We start from the raw sequence: 20,000 nt of genomic DNA on the forward strand, positions 1-20,000 counted from the left end.
CGTGTTACAAGGGGTCCTTTGGCGACATGACAGTGGCACCACATGATGTAATCTGACATGGAGAAGCCAAATCTGCCATCAGCTGACACCTGAGGCGGCGCCACTAGCGACGCGTCGTAGGCCCTACTCTCGTTTTTACCCTTCCCCGCCCCGGAGGGACTCGGGGAGGGGTACTGTTTTCACTCGGTTTGTCTGCCTGTCCGTTTATTTGTTTGTTTGCTTGTCTGTCTGTCTGTCTGTCTGTTAACACCTATGCGAAAACTAGGCTACTCGTGCGATTCTGACTAAAATTACAGGGATGATGGGCTATGACTTGATCACCTGATTAAATTTTGGGCCAATCTGGGCCAAGGCCCAACCTGTAGGCCCCAAAAATTAAAAGAAAAAAAAAATCGTTTTTTTTGGCCATAACTCCTTTCAAATTCATTTCGACACGAAACCAAAACCTAAAGGTGCATCTTTCAAATCTGCATCCTACACGAGTAACATGCCTCAGTACATCAAGAGGGTCACCCAGTTAGCGGTAGGGGGAGGGGGTCGGGCCTAAAATTTCAAATGGGCATAAAATCGTCAATTTTCACCCGATTTACTCCAAATTTGATATGTGACATCTTTGACTAGATATCCTGTTGCGTTTATACGTCAGCACTAAAATGACTGCTGGGGATGGGTTGGCTGTGCCTTGGCACCGCTTCTTGTTAAGTAACTGATTCACACTACGTCGATATTAAAAAGAGATAAATGGCACGCCAAATTATATTAAAGTATAATACTGCATGGAGAAATATCGCTAGGGAAGAGGCGTTACGAAGCTTCCCGCGCCAGTGAGAAATCGGGAGTACCGTATGCCGAAACTTAAACACAGGAGAATATTAGGGTATAATCCGTGTGGTGTGGTGTGGGTAGGTGATTTTGTGTGGTGTGGTGTGAGTGTTGTATGGTGTGTTTTGTGGTGTGTGGCTTAGTTAGTCACAAAAGTCTACGGAAGGGAATCCAATCATTTCCGAATATCGTTAGTATGAGAGAGGCAGAGGGAGGCGTGCCTGGAGACGGTGCCACACCTAAAACTGTATCTGTGCAGGTGGTTAGGCACGGGAGCTGGAGCCAGAATACCGAGGCTTTAATGATGCGTGAATGCTGGTGTGGCTCATTTCACTGGCACTGCTGCACTATTCACCATCCTCGTACTTTCTTCACCCATTTGTAAAAACCTACCTCACTACATATATATATATATATAGATATAAATATATATATATATATATATATATATATAGATAGATAGATAGATAGATAGATAGATAGACAGATTGATAGAGATAGATAGATAAAGGATGTAACTACCGACGACTGGCAGCTTTGGTGATAAAACGGAAAACGTCGAAAATGTTTTAATGCTGTATCTGGAATCTGCTCCCACGCCACCCACGCCCCTCTCTCTCTCTCTCTCTCTCTCTCTCTCTCTCTCTCGAACCCGTAACCCCTCCATACAATTCTTCATTAATTCTAGGCCGACACATACAGCATAGCGAACACTGGCAGGGAAGACGAATGGTTGACAAATGAACTAAGGTGTATGGAAAATGAATTATTGTATTGTACTCTATTAATGAATGAATGGATGTATAATGTATGATAGTGAACGAGTGATAGTGTATTACTATCATTTGTAGGTATGAGTGTATGATATTTTATGAAGCATGTATGATAATGAGTAGATGAATGAATGAGTGTATAACGTACGATACTGTATAAACAACGCATGATACTATATAAATAAATGACAGTGTATAAGAATGTATGGTTGTATGAATGAAGAGTTTTGGATAAATGAATGCAACAAACCAATACTATCAACGCAAATTAACTCAAAAATACTCAAAATGGCATGGACGAATTCAACAAGGTCATGGATTGCACAGGCCCTTCCCACACGAACTGAGTTATTTTGTGATGAATCTTTAAAAGGATTTCTCGTGTCATATTGCATCATTAACCCCTTCAGCTCGATGACGCTTTGGTCTGTATTTTCGTAACCCCTTCAGCTCGATGACGCTTTGGTCTGTATTTTCGTGATATTCTTTCGACAATAAATAAATAAATAAATAAATAAATGCCTAGTATTGGTTGAATTATTTTTTTCTGCAGTAACACATTTACAAAATGAAATGTAAAGAGATGGAGGAATAAGTGGGAAAATTAGAGAGAGAGAGAGAGAGAGAGAGACGCAAACGGGTGAGAAAAAGGAGTAAGCTTAGATATTAAACAAAGGCGGAACTGTCACGATACCTTAAGTTATGGTCGCCTTAAGTACCTTGCCGTGTCTAGTAAAGGGGGAAATGAAGGCAGTTTGGACTGAGTTTGAACGCTTTCCATCCCCACTCCCTCCGTCCTCTCTCTCTCTCTATCTATCTATCTATCTCCATTTCTCCCCCTTCTCCATTTCTAGTTCATCATCCTTATCCTACCCATTTCACCTCACCATTCCTTCCCTCATCCCCTCATCCTTACCCACCCCTCCCTCCACCCTTTCCCCCTCCCCTCTACTCCCACCCTATTGCCATATTTCCTTCCTCCTTAACCTTCCTTATTCCCCTTTCTTCCTTCTCCTTTCCTCTTCCGCTTATCTCCCTTCTCTCCTTCCCCTTACAATCTACTTTACCCCTTCCCCTTCTCCGTCCCCTCCCCCTCTCCACTTCTCTTCCTCTTCCGCTTACCTCCCCTTTCTCCTTCCCCTTACAATTTACTCCACCCCTTCTCCTTCACCCTTCCCCCTCCCCGCCACCACCCCACGCCACCAGCCAATGACAGCACCCGAGTTGTTATCAGCGTCTCAATCATGTACGAGACGCGATTCCCTAAGCAAGGAACGGGGTTGTCACTCCACATGCTCACAAGACGTATGCTCAAAAGATATGTACCGGTACTGGCAAGATATATATACTGACAAGACATATGCTCACTAGACATACCGTAGCTCACAAGACATATGCTCACAAGACATTTACTCACATTTACTCACAAGACATTTACTCACATTTACTCACAAGACATTTACTCAAGACATACTCACGAGACATTTACTCACAAGACATTTACTGACAACACATTTACTCAGAAGACATACTCACAAGACATTTACTCACAAGACATTCTCACAAGACAAATACTCACAAGACATAGGCTATACTCACAAGACACACGTTCACATGCTCAAGACAGAAAAGAGAAACTGAGGGGGGAAAGCAGAGAAAAAAAAAAAAGGAAAAAAAGGATGAGAAACAAGGACGCAGAAAACGAGAAAGAGGGAGTGAAAGACAAAGAAAAAAATATACACAGACGCCTTGCCCACGACAGCACTTCCAAAATTGATATAAATTGAAAAAAAAAAGTTACAGTTGATTTTGCTTGGTTAGTGGTTGACCTACACACACACACACACACACACACACACACACACACACACACACACACTCTTGGTCTCCTCATAGGCTGATCCACAAGCCTTCCACCAAATTTCGCTAAAATAAACACTGAATTACAGGATTTTGTTCACACACACACACACGGAGAGAGAGAGAGAGAGAGAGAGAGATAATGGCTAGTACCAGGAAATAATGTAGAAGTAATCTATATTCTTGTGCCACGTCTTATCTAACAAGGACGTCTGTTTTTAGGAAAGAATAAGAAATTAAGTCACTCATGAATGTAAAGAGAAAACACGAAGGAAAAACTAACAATTATCTTCCTCCTCCTCCTCCTCCTCTTCCTCCTTTTTTTCCTCCTCCTCCTCCAGATCATCATCATCACACTCAAGGGGTTGGGAAGGGTCCACAACGAGAAGGAATGAATAAAATAAGAGAAGTGTGGAAAGAATGTCTGATGAAAGAGGAAATGTCATTTAAGATGCAATGATGATGATGATGATGATGGCAAAAATAACAATAACTACTACTACTACCACTACTACTGCTATTATTATTATTATTATTATTATATAAAAATAAAAATAAAAATAATAATACATTCAAACCAAAATCTCAAAAAAATAAAGGAAAATTCGTCCCTGATTTAGTCAATGCCACGAACGAAATATATATATACACTAAACACACCAAATAAATTCACCTTTTAGAGCATATAGGAATCTCAGGGCGGATTTTTCCCAATTGCAATCAGTAATATGCAATCAGAATCAGCCAATTTCTGGGCCAATTTCTGAAGCCAATTCCCGTATTCTCGTAGGTACAAGAATCTCCCTAACACCACTTTCTTAGCGATTTAGTTTGCTTATTACGCCCTGTCGTCCTCTTCTGTGTTATTAATTCCCATATCACCATACTTCGTATTGACAGCGTACAGAACCACATCACCCAGCCGTATCAAAAAATAAATCGGTAAGGAGGAGGTGTTAGGGAGCTTCTTTACCCGGCGAGAATACGAGCGTCCTGAAGCCCTGAAACCTCCTGAAGCCCTGAAACCTCCTGAAGCCCTGAAACCTCCTGAAGCCCTGAAACCTTTTGCTGCTTCATAGGGCTTCAGTGTTTCATTCAGGCATTTGTGAAAGGAATCTGCTCAGCTGGAAAAATCGATGCTGCCAAAATTTAAAACGGAACCACATGAACAAAGAACAAACACACATACGTTCACAAAGAAAATGCTCTCTCTCTCTCTCTCTCTCTCTCTCTCTCTCACACACACACACACACACACACACACACACACACACAAGAAGAGAACAAAGAGGGAGGAATGAGAAAAATTGAATGAAGGGCAAAATGTTGGTTATCTATTGTTCCTAAGTTGTGCCAAATGCTTTACATCTAATCTTGAGTTATTTATGTTCACTGCTGAATAACACTCCTGAATAACACATCTGAATAACACTGCTGAATAACACTCGTGAATAACACATCTGAATAACACTGCTGAATAACACATCTGAATAACACTGCTGAATAACACTCCTGAATAACACATCTGAATAACACTGCTGAATAACACTCGTGAATAACACTTCTGAATAACACTGCTGAATAACACTGCTGAATAACACTACTGAATAACACTGCTGAATAACACTGCTGAATAACACTCGTGAATAACACTGCTGAATAACACTGCTGAATAACACTACTGAATAACACTACTGAATAACACTGCTGAATAACACTACTGAATAACACTCCTGATTAACAATGCTGAATAACTCTTAAATAACACTGCTGAATAACACTGCTGAATAACACTGCTGAATAACATTACTGAATAACATTACTGAATAACACTCCTGAATAACTCTTAAATAACACTGCTGAATAACACTCCTGAATAACACATTGGTGAAGCTCAATGTCTTCTACTGGGCAAAGTATGGAGGACACAGCCGTTGAAAAAAAAAAAATGAATAAATAAAATGTGCTTAATCCTGACTTGCGGTGACGTGAGAGAAGGGTGAAGTTAAGCTGGAGGTAAGGTAAGGTAAGGGAAGGTAAGGGAAGGTAAGGGAAGGCATGGAAACATAAAGTAAGGTAAGGTAAGGTAAGGTAAGGTAAGGTAAGGCACTGGTAAAATAAGCTAGGGACACGTAAGGAGAGCTAAGGAAAGGTGGGGGACAGGTAAAGGTGAAAGCCAGAACTAATTACCGGAAGGCACAATTATCCTGCAGGTGTGGGGTTGCGGTGGGGTGTGATGACGACATGCAGGCAAGGCGGGGCAGGGCGGGGCGGGGCGGGGAGGGTCGGGGCGGGGTGGGGTGGGGTGGGGAGGTAAGATTCCCGGATACAGGGGACTAAATACAGCTCTGAAGGCTGTCCCTACACTTCCTCCTTGTGTGTGTGTGTGTGTGTGTGTGTGTGTGTGTGTGTGTGTGTGTGTGTGTGTGTGTGTGTGTGTGTGTGTGTGTGTGTGTGTGTGTGTGTGTGTGTGTGTGTGTGTGTGTGTGTGTGTGTGTGTGTGTGTGTGTGTGTGTGTGTGTGTGTGTGTGTGTGTGTGTGTGTGTGTGTGTGTGTGTGTGTGTGTGTGTGTGTGTGTGTGTGTGTGTGTGTGTGTGTGTGTGTGTGTGTGTGTGTGTGTGTTTTCTCTTCCATTAGGTCTCTTAAAAGTATGACATATAAAGCACAATGGAAACCGTCTCTAAAATTCTTTCCAAGTGAACTAAATTACTGTCGACAGCAAAAATAATATATGAAAAGGATATTCCACGGTTCCCAATGGCTTAATGAAAATGGTGTCTGTCCCTCACTACTATACAGTTCTCGGAAAAATAAAATAATCCACTAGTGAGGCGAAAAATGCTACCGTACTAAGAGAGAGAGAGAGAGAGAGAGACCATACCGTCGCCTACCCAGTTATATACATGTCAGTCCCTACGCTCCGGACGCAACAAATGAACACAGACGCGGGAAAACAAACTTACTCGTACCACCCCAAGCCTCTCATTTTCGGGATTAGAGAGAAAGGGGTATTGAAGAGGACGAGCCGGGGAGCCAAGGAGAGTAAGGGATGAGCCGAGGAGCCAAAGAGAGAGTAGAGGACGAGCCTGGGAGCCAAAGAGAGTAAAGGATGAGCCGGGGAACCAGAGAGAGGATGTAATGAATGAGGCGCCGACACCTCGGATCAACCCCGCTAATTCCGGGTCGTGGAAGTGAGGCTCCGGGATCTCCGCTGACCTTTACCAGCCTCCTCGCTCACTCGGTTATTTTAGGGAGGTTGGAGGTTCCTGTTTTTGCTACAACTTTTGTTTCTTTTTAACGTCGTCCTTAATATCGTCAGCACTATTATTCCTTTCCTCCGACAACAACTGAGAGCAGCTTAATCAGCATCTTATTTCTCTTATTAATCCGCTTATTTCTTACGTACACATGAAGAGCGAAGATCAAAAGCTTAATTTCTAAATATCTCTCAGCACATGGCACTATCAAGTACTAGATTCTTAAAAATCTCGTGAAGGTGGCGAACCCTAATCTCGGAGTCATTTGTAAAACCCACGATGAGAGTGCAGCGTGCTTACTTCTGTACCCTGTTGATGAACGTGGTTTATTTAGTGACATACGAGCTGGCTAGATTTAATACTTAGAACTGTCTTAAATATACTGTCAGATTTTGGAGGGTAGCATACTTCAGAATATACTCAAGGCTAAGAGGGCATGAGAATCACTGGCACTCGTGAGGGACGCCTTCTCGCAGTGGCACAGATATAAGTGACTGGCTCCACTGCCCGGTTATACAAACGTCCCTCAATTCCCTCCCTATCGCCCGAAAGGAGGATGGTGGATTGCAGGAACTGGGCAATTTCAGCCTATAGTCCACTGGGTTCACGTTCAAATGAGCCTAGGGTAACAATAATAACATCTACTACTACTACTACTACTACTACTACTACTACTACACAACAGGCCTATCCTACTGGTATTCAAGGATCAATGTCCCATTCTACCAATTTAATCGATCATCCAGTAACAAAATGGCCTTCAACACTTGGCAAATGGAATAAGCCTACTGTGTGTGTGTGTGTGTGTGTGTGTGTGTGTGTGTCCAGACTTGTTTCCCTGACGCTCCTCTATAATCTTCATTCGCCCTTTGTATTATCAGTATTTACCCTCTCTCTCTCACTCTCTCTCTCTCTCTCTCTCACCAAGACTCCAGCATAAGAATAATGCATCCTCTCAGCCGAATTAATCTGTTTACCGCCGGTCCGACTGTCAGGTAAAGGTAAAAACAGGATAAGACGAATTACGGGAATATTAGGGAGACGCCAAGAGTATCAGGGATGAGGGATGAGGATTAATGTGACCGCTAATTTGCAGGGGCCGGACTGAAAGAACTTAGGGTGATTTATGGGCGGTGAGAGAGAGAGAGAGAGAGAGAGACCGTTCTTCCTTCCCGCTCCTCTACTTTTCCCTCCCTAGCGTTCCTCTCCCTATTGGTCTCTCTACCTAAACATGTCTCCACATTCTCTCTCTCTCTCTCTCTCTCTCTCAGAACACCAAATATATCGCTAAGCTGAATAAAACTGATTGAAGAGATCCAGTTAAATGAGGAAATGTGATAGGGGCAAAGACCTTCCCTTTTCCAGCCTCTCCCTCTATTATTATTCCTATTTTCCGCCCCTACCCTCTACCCCTAGCCATTTCTCCTCTCCCTCCCCCTATTCCTTCCCCTCCCTCTTCTCTCCCTCCCTTTCCCTTCCCCCTCCTTCCTCTCCCACTCTACCCATTGCTCTTCTGACATCCACTTCTTTCCCCTTCCCCCCTCTTCCCTACCTCTCCTCTCCCATTCCTCAATTACCTCCCCTCTCTTCATCTTGTATTCTACCCTCTCCCTTCCCCTCCCGTTCATTACCCTTCCCTCCCTTATATCCATGCCTCTTCCCTGCTCTCGCCTCCTTCCATCCCCTCCCCTCCTCTTGTCTTCCGTCCTCCCCCTTTCCTCTCCTCCCCTTCCATTAGCTCTTTCCTACTTTCCCCTCCACTCCAACCTCCCCTCTCTCCCCCAACCCCTCCCTGCAGACCCCTTTCTATACCTCCCTATCTTCAATAACTATACTTAATTGAACACCTCTCCCCTCCCCTCCTCTCCTCTTGTCCCTTCCCCTCCCTCTTCTCCCCCATCTCTAGTTCCTCCTCCTCCTCCTCCTCCCTTCCCCTCTTTCCCTGTATAAACCTTACAATTCCTCTTCTCTCTCTTTCCTCTCCCTTACGACTCTGATTCTTTTCCTCCTCTCCTCTCTGTGTCCACCTCTTCATCTCTCTCTCTCTCTCTCTCTCATCCATATTTGCATCCACATTTACAGGAGAAAAATACAGACACAACTCCTGCAGCTTCTGTTTTATAAGGAGTGGTTGACATAATCAGCGATATTACTGTTTGTGAGAAAGATGTTGACTTGCAATCAGTAAACTAGAAGTGAATAAAACACCAAGGCCTGATAAAACATAACCATTTATACTTAAGGATATAAAGAATTAATTTTCAAAGCCTTTACCTGAGATATTAAATACACCTTTAAGAGGTAGCGAAGTACCCCATGAAGCTAGAAAATGTAACGATAATACATTATTTTCTATCTATCTCTCTACAGCCCGACGCCCTAATCCCGCAATGGATGGCCGTAGACAAAACGCCTCCAAGTCGCTCTGTCACCCAGCATTTGACTTCCCTCCCCCCAAAACACGGAAATTACAATCCAATTAGCTTAACATCTGTAATTTGCAGGCGTTGGAAATTATCAAAAATAAGTATATCAGACACTTAAGAGACACTTAACCTCATCAAAGTATATCAGACACTTAGAGACACTTAACCTCATCAAAGTATATCAGACACTTAGAGACACTTAACCTCATCAAAGTATATCAGACACTTAGAGACACTTAACCTCATCAAAGTATATTAGACACTTAGAGACACTTAACCTCATCAAAGTATATCAGACACTTAGAGACACTTAACCTCATCAAAATTTTACACAATGACTTTTGAAATAATCGCTCCTTCCTTACGTATTTCTTTGATTTTTCTCTATGATGTACTGAAAATATATGATGATACCAAGTCCGTATATACTATCTCGATTTTCAAAACGCATTTAATAAAGTTCCCCACAAAAGACTTCTTTAGAAATAAAAGGTGCATGGGTTCAGAGGCAAAGTGCTCGGGTGTATCGATAACTGGCTTACAAGATGGTAAAAAAAAAAAAATTATAAATGAAAAAGAAACAGACTGGAAAGATATTAAAAGTGGAGTGCCAAAGGACTCTCAGTGTTGGGTATTGTTGTCTTTTTAATACATATAAATAATACAGACGAGGGTTTATTCTGTAATATATCCAATTTGTGGATGACACTAAAACTGGTAACAGAGGCAGAAGCATCTATACAGAGGCAGGAAATTCAGAGTGATCTCCATTGACTGTTTAATTGGGTCCAAACATGGCAGATGGGTTTCGACATTAATGAATATAAAGTGCCATACAAAAGAAGTTGAAAAAAAACACTTACACTCTGTTATTCAACCTGACAGTGTAAACCATGAAAAACACCAGTAATTATAATAACAAATTACATGAAACCAAGCACACAGTATACGGAGGCTGTTAGGAAAGTTAACAAATTACTAGGATTCACAGGTAGAGCATTCGAATATAAATCAGATAATATGGTCCTCACATTGCATTAGTCACTAGTACACCCACACTTGGAGTATTGTGTTCAGTTCTGGTCACCTCATTACAAATAAAGATGAACTTGGGAGAGTACAACGACAGACAAAAATACTACCTTGACTGAGAAATGAATCAGACGAGAAACGTTTCGAAGTCGTAAATCCCTTTTGACTTTAACTATACGCAGATTACGAGGAGATTTAATTCAAGTAGTGTACTCAAATACTTCAGAGGACAAGATAATAAGACTGTCTAAGAAATACCTCACAGCAAACTGATTGAATTATGCTAGAGGTAATGGTCATAAAATTACAGGCAAGCGATTCCAGTCACATAAAATTACGCCTTTCTTCTTTGACAGAGCTGTACTTACATGAAACAAATTGCCCTCCAATGTAGTAAACTGTTATATCTTACTAACCTGTAATAAGAGACAGGATAAGTATGCAGTATATTCAAACCCCCAGCTACCTATGTTCACCTCTGAATAATGTAGTTTTGAAGTGTGTGTGTGTGTGTGTGTGTGTGTGTGTGTGTGTGTGTGTGTGTGTGTGTGTGTGTGTGTGTGTGTGTGTGTGTGTGTGTGTGTGTGTGTGTGTGTGTGTGTGTGTGTGTGTGTGTGTGTGTGTGTGTGTGTGTGTGTGTGTGTGTGTGTGTGTGTGTGTGTGTGTGTGTGTGTGTGTGTGTGTGTGTGTGAAGACAAGAGGACACAAGAGTAGAGCAAAATGGTGAGTATTATACGTTGTTAACCTACTCCTAATATTACCTTTTCTCTCACATGAGGTTAGTGTAGAATAGAGTTTTCATTCTTTTTTTTTTATTTTTTCCTCTGATATTTCCTTGACAGCTTTTCTACGCTGCACTGTGGTCCTTCTCATTATTTCCTGCCGGCTGTGGTTGGTGGGCTGGGAGGGGGGGGAGGCCTTCTTTCTATCCTTGTCTTTAACTCGGACCTGTTAATTTGGTATATCCATTCCTATAAAACTGTTTATTATTTGTTTTCCTTTGTATTTCTGTGCACTTCCTCCCTCCTCCCTTCATCTTTCTCCCTCACCCTTTCCTCTTCTCCTCTCTCCCTCCCTTTCCCTCCCCTTCGATAATCACTTCCCCACTTCCCTACCTTCCCCTCCATTTCCCAGCACCCTATCTACCTCTGTGCCTCCCTCCTTCCCTCCACACTCCCCAGAGACCCTTACTTCCCTCCCTACATCCAATAACCCTAATTAATCGAACGCCACTCCCCTACCTTTCTCTCCCTCCGTCCTCTTTCCTCCATTCTTTCCCTTCCCTCTTCTACTGTGCATTTCCTTCTCTCCCCCTCTCTCCTGCCCTCTCTCCCTCTCCCCTCTCTTCCCCCTTTCTCTCCTGCCCTTGCCCCCTCTCCCTTTCCTTCCCTTCTTCCCCTCCTTCTTCCGCCATCCCTCCCTCCCTTCCATTTCCCTCTCATCCCTTCCTTCTCCTCTACATCCTCTCCCTCCCCCCCTTCTCCCTTTCATCCCCTCCCCATCCTCTCATCTTACTCTCTTTCTCTCCCTTTTCCCGTCCTCCCTCTAGTCTCCTTCTCCCCTTCCATCTCCCTCCCATTACCTTCCTTTCCCCTCCCGTCCTCAATAACCCTCCATCCCCTCCCCATCCTCTCCCCTCCATTCCTCTCTCTTCTCTCCTCATCCTCTCCCATGCTCTCCCTATCTTCCCCCTCCCTTCTTCAGTCCCTCCAGCTTCCCATCCTCTCCCTTCCTTCCAATTCACTCCCTTCCTCTCCTTCCTCCTCCCTTATGCTCTCCTCTTCCTTCCTCTCTTCTCTCCCCCTCCTTCTCCTTTCTCTCCCCATCCTCCCCTCTTCTCTCCCCTTCCTTCCTCCCCCCTTCTCTCCCCTTCCTCCCCCTCCCTTCTCTCCCTTCCCTCCTTCCTTGATTAATGGTACTCCTCCCTGTTGACTGAAGGCATTAGCAGGGCCCCACTCTGGTCCTTTGCCCTCCTAAAACTTTTCTAACTCTTAATCCCGTCCGCCTTGTTCAGACTTAAGCCAAGCCACCCTCCAAGCCCCCCTTTGCCACCCTCCAAGCCCCCCCCTGCCACCATCCATGCCCTCCCCTGCCACCCTCCAAACCCCTCCCCTGCCACCCTCCAAACCCCTCCCCTGTCACCCTCCAAGCCCCCCCTGCCACCCTCCAAGCCCCCCCTTCCCACCATCCTAGCCCCCCCCTGCCACCCTCCAAGCCCCCCCCTTCCCACCATCCTAGCCCCCCCCTGCCACCCTCCAAGCCCCCCCCCCCTCATTGATGTCTCTTCCGGCTTAACCGAGTCGTTTCTAAGCGGCTTTGGAGTAACGCCTATTCACGGCCGACTTATTCAACACTTAAATAATCTCTCTCCCGGCTTAATCCAGTCATTTTGGTGATTTGGGGGATTTGGAGATTTTAGTATCGTTACACCTCTTCGACGGCGATTTATTTTGGCCATTACATCTCAGTATCCTCCTGTGTTATTAATGTAAACTATGTCGATATTTACAGGTGTACTGAAGAAAATAAATCGCTAAGGAAGAAGTGCTTGGAAGCCTGAGTCACCCACAACACGCCTCTCACCTCCTTCCCTGGTCAGACTTAAGCCAAGCCACCGTCCCTTCCCCTCACCAGTGGCTTTTACGGCTTAACCCACCCACTGCCACGGTGGAGAAATCAGCATGGAAATATACGTCACTGTAGTAGTAGTAGTAGTAGTAGTAGTAGTAGTAGTTGTTGTTGTTCTGAAACGTGAACCCCTTTCCCGGTTACCTCTACAAGGGGTCTTCTGCTCCTAATATTAGTAAACTTTAACTCATTTCGTACTTTCTTGCGATCGATAGGCCGTACTTCTGAGACTTCCTTCGTTTCGTAAAATGGGTTTATGTGACTTAAGGCATTAGAAAACAGAAGCAAGATTTCGTAAGTTACCTTTGGCTTACGTCCATATTGTACTTGGTTAAAGAAGCTCCCTAACACCTCTTCCTCAGCGATTTATTTTAGGACATGGGTGGTTAATATTCTTTTCTACATTATTTATGCAGAACATCACAAGGATTTTTATGACATAATATAGAACAGTAAGGTGTAATAAACAAAATAAATCGCTTGGCCCAGATTTTCGTCCTTCGGCAGCTTTTTTCATGTAGCTCTGTGGCGGCAAAGGACAATGCTACGGCGCTGCATCTTTTCCACAGCACTTCTTCGTGACTAGCACCATATTCTGGTATTAATTTATTGCTATAACTCAAAATTCTACCTCAGGAGACGGCAATTTTAGGCCATGTTAGAATAAAAAAAAATTACATTCACCTATCTACTCGTCCTCTCTCTCTCTCTCTCTCTCTCTCTTCCTGTGTGTTTGCACCTTCCCTTGCTAGCCCTCTCTCTCCATCCCTCCCTCTTTCTTTCTCCTTCCTTCGCTCAGAATCACAGTATTTTTCTTCTCTCTCTCTCTCTCTCTCTCTCTCTCTCTCACACACACACACACACACACACACACACACACACACACACACACACACACACACCTCATCCCCTACACCCACGCACATTTGGCTGCACCTCGGCTATTTCCTTACCCTCTCGCCTCACCTGTTAACCTGAGAAGACTGATTACACCCTGCACAGGATAAAAAGCATCTCTTATTGTATGTCTTGTTGGAGAAGAATGGGAATAAAAAAAAAAAAAAAGAAAAATGTACGGTAAAAACTATAGTCAGAAGAGTATTTTAAAACTGGGCTGTACTGATCAACTTGTGGCCTTACGTAACGCAAGGTAAATAATAATAATAATAATAATAATAATAATAATAATAATAATAATAATAATAATAACAACAATAATAATAAATAATAATAATAATTAGTTGTTGCAACCCCACGCTCATCTACAAATAAACCCGGTTGACTGCATGCTGAAACTGCCCTTAGTCCACAGTCCACCATCCCGGGGGACGGGGAGGGGACTGCCATATATTGTGTTTGTATAACCGGGCAGCTCCAGTCCTCGGTCGTCAGTGCCAATGCGTGACATACAGATACAGGAACAAAGGACATTGTTGGGGATACACAGGGTAGTCCAAATATTGTGCTTTCCAATTTTGTGTGTTGCGAGGACAGCTCAAACTGCTACGGGGAGGAGTGAGGATAATTTGGCTGTTGAAGTTAGCAATCAATCATGAAATCAATGGATGAAAAGTAACACACAATCTAATGCATGAAAAAGGTTATTGGAAGTAGGAAATGATGCGGGATAGACACTGGTAACACTGACTGGGCCGTTCCCGCAACACACAATAAATAGGAAATGATGCTGGGTAGACGCTGGTAACACTGACTGGGCCTATCCCGCAACACACAATAAATAGGATATGATGCTGGGTAGACGCTGGTAACATTGACTGGGCCGTTCCCGCAACACACGATAAATTAAGCAGCGTAATAAATAAACCACCTTATATTCAATCTCCCTTGGTTATTTTGAGGCACTGCTTCTAAATACCATGAATCATGGTAAATATAAAACAACTACAATCAGGCTGCTGTATTTATATCTGTTTTTTTCTGTCTATCGCCTCATCGATGACTGACGCAAGCAGAAGTAAAATTAGAATTGTTTTTCGCCGCGGTCCTGTAAACATAGTGTTTTTTTTGCCGACCCGCCTCCAGTCCTCTGTAATTCCCTGCTGAGCCTCCACCCCGCCTTACCCCGCCCTGCCTAACCCCACCTGCCTCACCCCGCCCTGCCTCACCCCGCCCTGCCTAACCCTACCTGCCTCACCCGACCCTGCCTTCCCTCCTCCGTCACCCGACCCTTAACGTCCCACCATGCCTCACCCTACCTGCCTCCCCACCCTGCCTCACCCTACCCTTCCTCACCCCATCCTGCCTCACCCTCCCTTTTTTCTCCCCCGCCTCATCTCATCTTCCTCACCCCACCTACTTCACCCGACCCTTCCTCACCCCACCATGCCTCACTCCACCCAGCGTCACTCTACCCTGCCTCACCCCACCCTTCCTCACCGTACCCTACACCCTCTCACCCTACCCTTCCTCTTCCCACTCTGCTGGCCTAATCTCACTCTCGCGTGCCTCATATCCCGGTTCTTTCTCCTCACGCTCTCCTTTTTCCGGGCCATTACTCCCTTCCCTCCACACCTTGACCCGTGTGTGATGTACCGGTGGCTGTGTTGAGGGGCGCTACCTGGCCAGGCCGTGGGGAGACTGACCAAGGGAGGGACGGGGAGCACAGTAAGGGAGGAAGAACAGAAGGAGGGAGGGAGGGAGGGAGGGAAGGATAAAGGAGGGAGGGAGGGAGAGAAGGATAAAGGAGGGAGGGACGGAGTGCGGGAGAGTGAGAAGGAGGGAGGGAGGGAGGGAGAGAAGGATAAAGGAGGGAGTGAGGGAGGGAAAGAAGGATAAAGGAGGAAGTGAGGGAGGGAGAAAAGGATAAAGGAGGGAGTGAGGGAGGGATAGAAGGATAAAGGAGTGAGTGAGGGAGAGAAGGATAAAAGAGTGAGGGAGGGAGAGAAGGATAAAGGAGTGAGGGAGGGAGAGAAGGATAAAGGAGTGAGGGAGGGAGAGAAGGATAAAGGAGGGAGTGAGGGAAGGAGGGAGAGAGGGATAAAAGAAGCAGGGAGTGAGGGAGGAAGGGAGGGAGAGAAGGATAAAGGAGAGAGGGAGGGAGTGAGTGTGGGAGGGAGGATCAGGGAAGGATGGACGTAAATGGAACCCTAATCCTATCCGAACCATGCAAAGCCTGGGGAGAGAGTAATATGTTTCTATATCCGTATGTAACTCTCTGTCTATCAGTCTGTGTCTACCTACCCACCTACCTACCCTCCCTACCTACCTACCTATATATCTATCTATCTGTCTATTTGTCAGTCTTTATTTACTTGTGTACTTTTATGTGTATATGCCTGTATAAAATGACAACGACTGAATGAACTTGTATCCCAAAATTTTCCTAAAAACAAAACAAAAAAAGTGTTGTTGTTGTTGTTGATGCTGTTGTTGTTGATGCTGCTGTTGTTGTTATTGCTGTTGTCTCAAGTTCATCTGAAACGTGATCCCGGTGGACTTCAGGCGTTAGCTGCCCTACTCCTGCAGTCCCCCATCATCCTTTCAGGGGACAAGGAAGCAGCTGAAGGACGTTTATATAACCAGGCAGATGGGCCGCCTGGCTAAATCAGTGCCACCACGTGAAGGCGTCCCTCTCCAACCCCCAAACAACTATAAATACACATTGCCAGACGCTTTAATACCATACGGGGTGGCCACAAACAAATCACCTCCACGTCGCCCTGTCCCAAAGGTAATCCCAGAAATTTCCCTTCATAATTCAACGCTAAAGGAATCCAATTTCGACTTACAAATCCAATATGGCAGTCACCGATGCAAATAACGCCCTACTTTCTCCTCAGTGAGATTATCTAGTCAAAATTAAATAATGGAGTGATATTTTGCCTACGCAGGGTGAGACGGATGCATATAGCGTGTGTGAGGGTGACAGAAGGGTGCTTGGCCATAGGGAGGGTGGATGGATAGGGTGAATGAGTGAGGGAGGTACTGTAGTGGAGAAGTTGAGGAGGCTTGGGCATTGATGGGTGGCTGAGCTGGATGGGTGATGTTCAATGGGTGTGAAGGTGAGAAGAGAAATAGTATGCCAAGGAGAAGTGGGAGGTTGTGTGTGTGTGTGTGTGTGTGTGTGTGTGTGTGTGTGTGTGTGTGTGTGTGTGTGTGTGTGTGTGTGTGTGTGTGTGTGTGTGTGTGTGTGTGTGTGTGTGTGTGTGTGTGTGTGTGTGTGTGTGTGTGTGTGAGAGAGAGAGAGAGAGAGAGAGAGAGAGAAGGAAGGTGTCAGGGTGTGGATATGATGAAACTTGGAAGCACAGGTATAAAAGGGCTACAATTAAGTATTAATGTTTTCCATATGGTTAGGTCATGAGATGGGATGAGGATTCCAGTGGCTTGGATGATGTATGAACGGCCCATATTCTCGTCGAGTGAGGAGACTCCCAAACACCTCTTCCTTAGCGATTTATTTCTGGATACATCTGATTAATATCCTTTTGCATGTTATTTATGCAGAGTATGGCGATGTCTGAAGGATTTTTATAACACAGAGTAGGACAGTAAGGTGCAATAAGAATAAATCGCTTAGGAAAAGGTGTTAGGGAGCTTCCTTAACCGACGACAATAGGGAACTTATTTTACAGGGCAAGCTTCGAATAGTTCTCCCATTTTCTTACACTATATTTAATTGTTCTTGGATCCTGTCTTCCCTCATCCTTGGCAGAAAATTTAAAAGACGCCATGAGAGGGAAATATTATCAATCTACATTCATACCTTCTCTATTATGGCGGGAAAAATTAAAGAGGAAAATATGTGAAACGGAAAATACATGTGTAAATGCAGGTGAGTTGAAAGCCATGTTTGCGAGAGAGAGAGAGAGAGAGAGAGAGAGAGAGACACACACACACACACACACACACACACACACACACACACACACACACACACACACACACACAATTTCTCTCTCTTTACTAATTTTCGAGTTGTATCAAAAGCAAAAATACACAAAAGAATATGAACAAAAATATGATCTTGTTTGTTTATTTAATTTCTGACGCGTGTTAAGCTTGAGAAAATTGTATTGCTTTTGTACTGCTGAAAGAAAATGTTTTATGTAATGTGTGTGTGTGTGTGTGTGTGTGTGACACACACACACACACACACACACACACACACACACACACACAAGGAAAAAATACACTCAATTTATACACGAAGTTAGACAGGCAAACATATATAGTGGACACACACACACACACACACACACACACACACACACACACACACACACACACACACCACACACACACACACACACACAAATTTCCATACTCTTAACCCTAATTATTTCCAATGTTATTAAAAGAAGTAATCTAATTGTTAAAATGATTAGCTTCTTAATGGCCCTTCTTTATCATGCTAATTAGGTTTATTTAATTAATGACACGTAATTACACGAAGAACCCAGGAAAAAAAAAACTTCCAACTTTACTATGAGAAAAATATAAGTGAAAATAATAAGGACAGGTGATGAAAGTGAAGAGGTATATGAGAGAGGGGTGTGTGTGAGCTGGGGGCAGGGCAGCGAAATGGCGGGGGACAGGGCGACATGGAGGTGATTTGTCTGTGGCCACCCTTTATGGGATTATGGCGTCTGATACCTGGCAAGCTTCTGACAGCATTATAAAGTTGCGAAGTGTTGCAAAGCTGACAGTGCAACTCATGACCCCGGCACCTGATGGCACTTATTCTTACCTGTCCTTGCTAGCCCAGGTGAGGCAGGAGACATGATGGAGGGAGGGAAAGAGGAGCCTGCCAAGTGACTATACTCCCTTTACTTTAACTACCCCCTACCCCCCTCACTCTCACTCCCCCTAGTCTCCCCTCCCTCCCTCTATCCCCTCCCCCCACCACCACGCCAACGCTGGTCACGGGGCGGTATTTAGCACGCCACCTGATGCTTCCTGATTAAGTGCTTATTATTTACAGCCTCTGGTCGGGAAATAACCTGGGTACAATAGTGTGTGTGTGTGTGTGTGTGTGTGTGTGTGTGTGTGTGTGTGTGTGTGTGTGTGTGTGTGTGTGTGTGTGTGTGTGTGTGTGTATTTAGTCGAGAACTGAGTGATGCTGAAGAAGGAATGGACTTTTATCAATACGCTTAATATCCTTCAAGTTAATTTTGCAAGAAAGACCACAAGGAAGCGAGACACGAAGGACATTGCGAAGCGATGAAGAACGGAACTGTGTAGATGAGGGATATTGAGAGATGATGTTTGGTCATGTGGAGAGGCTGGAGAGTGAGAGACTGGCGAGGAGAGTGTATGTGAGTGAGAGGAGGGGAGAGGGAGGGGGAGGCCAAGGATGAGATGGAGGGATGGAGTGGAAAGGTATATGAGAGAGGGGGGGGGTGAGCTCGGAGCAGGGCAATGAAATGGCGGGGGAAAGGCCGACATGGAAAAGATTTGTTTGTGGCCACCCCTTACAGGATTAGGGCGTCTAGCAATAGATAGATGGAGAGATGAAGGACTGTGTGTGTGGCTGAGGGACATTGAGAAACGATGAAGGATTGATCTGGGTGTTGTTGAAATTAAGAGACAAATAATGTGAGATTCTGTAGCGAGTTTAGAGAGGGAAGGATTGAGTTTCGAATGTATGAACAACGAAAAGGTTTCTCTTGCCTCAATCAGAAATAAGAAACTAATCAGAGGTCACAAGTGCTTCAGTCCCAGTTCATTGATGTTGCGGTGAGTGAGGTGATGGAGGCTGTGGAGAGGATGTGGAATGAGAGACGGACAAAAAGAGTGTATGTGAGTGACGGAGTGGAGAGAAAGAGGGAAGGAGGAAGAGTGGAAGAGAGTGAGGAGGTGAGGGAAGTGGGAAAGGAGAGGGAGAGAGGAAGCGAGAGGGGGAGAGAGGAAGAGAGAGGAGAGTGAGGATGAGAGAGGAGGCACTGACAGACAGACAAGAGGAGTAAATTGGGTTGATAAATGAGACGTTCAGGTGATAAATAAATAAATAATAAACATGAACGAATTATATCTTACTGAAAATTTAATACACGTCATGACTGAGTTCTTGACGGGGCAGAGAGAGAGAGAGAGAGAGAGAGAGAGAGAGAGAAAATTGGGTTGATAAATGAGGAGTTCTTTGCTGTACTCAATTAAATAAATAAAAACATAAATAATAAACAGACAGACACAAGAGTATTATAGGCCTCTGAAAACACTGAAATGCTCGTCACATTTTTTTC

The sequence above is a fragment of the Coenobita brevimanus genome, chromosome 51 (assembly GCF_032717465.1).
Source record: "Coenobita brevimanus isolate Jiangsu-jjx chromosome 51, ASM3271746v2, whole genome shotgun sequence".
NCBI lineage: Eukaryota > Metazoa > Arthropoda > Malacostraca > Decapoda > Coenobitidae > Coenobita > Coenobita brevimanus.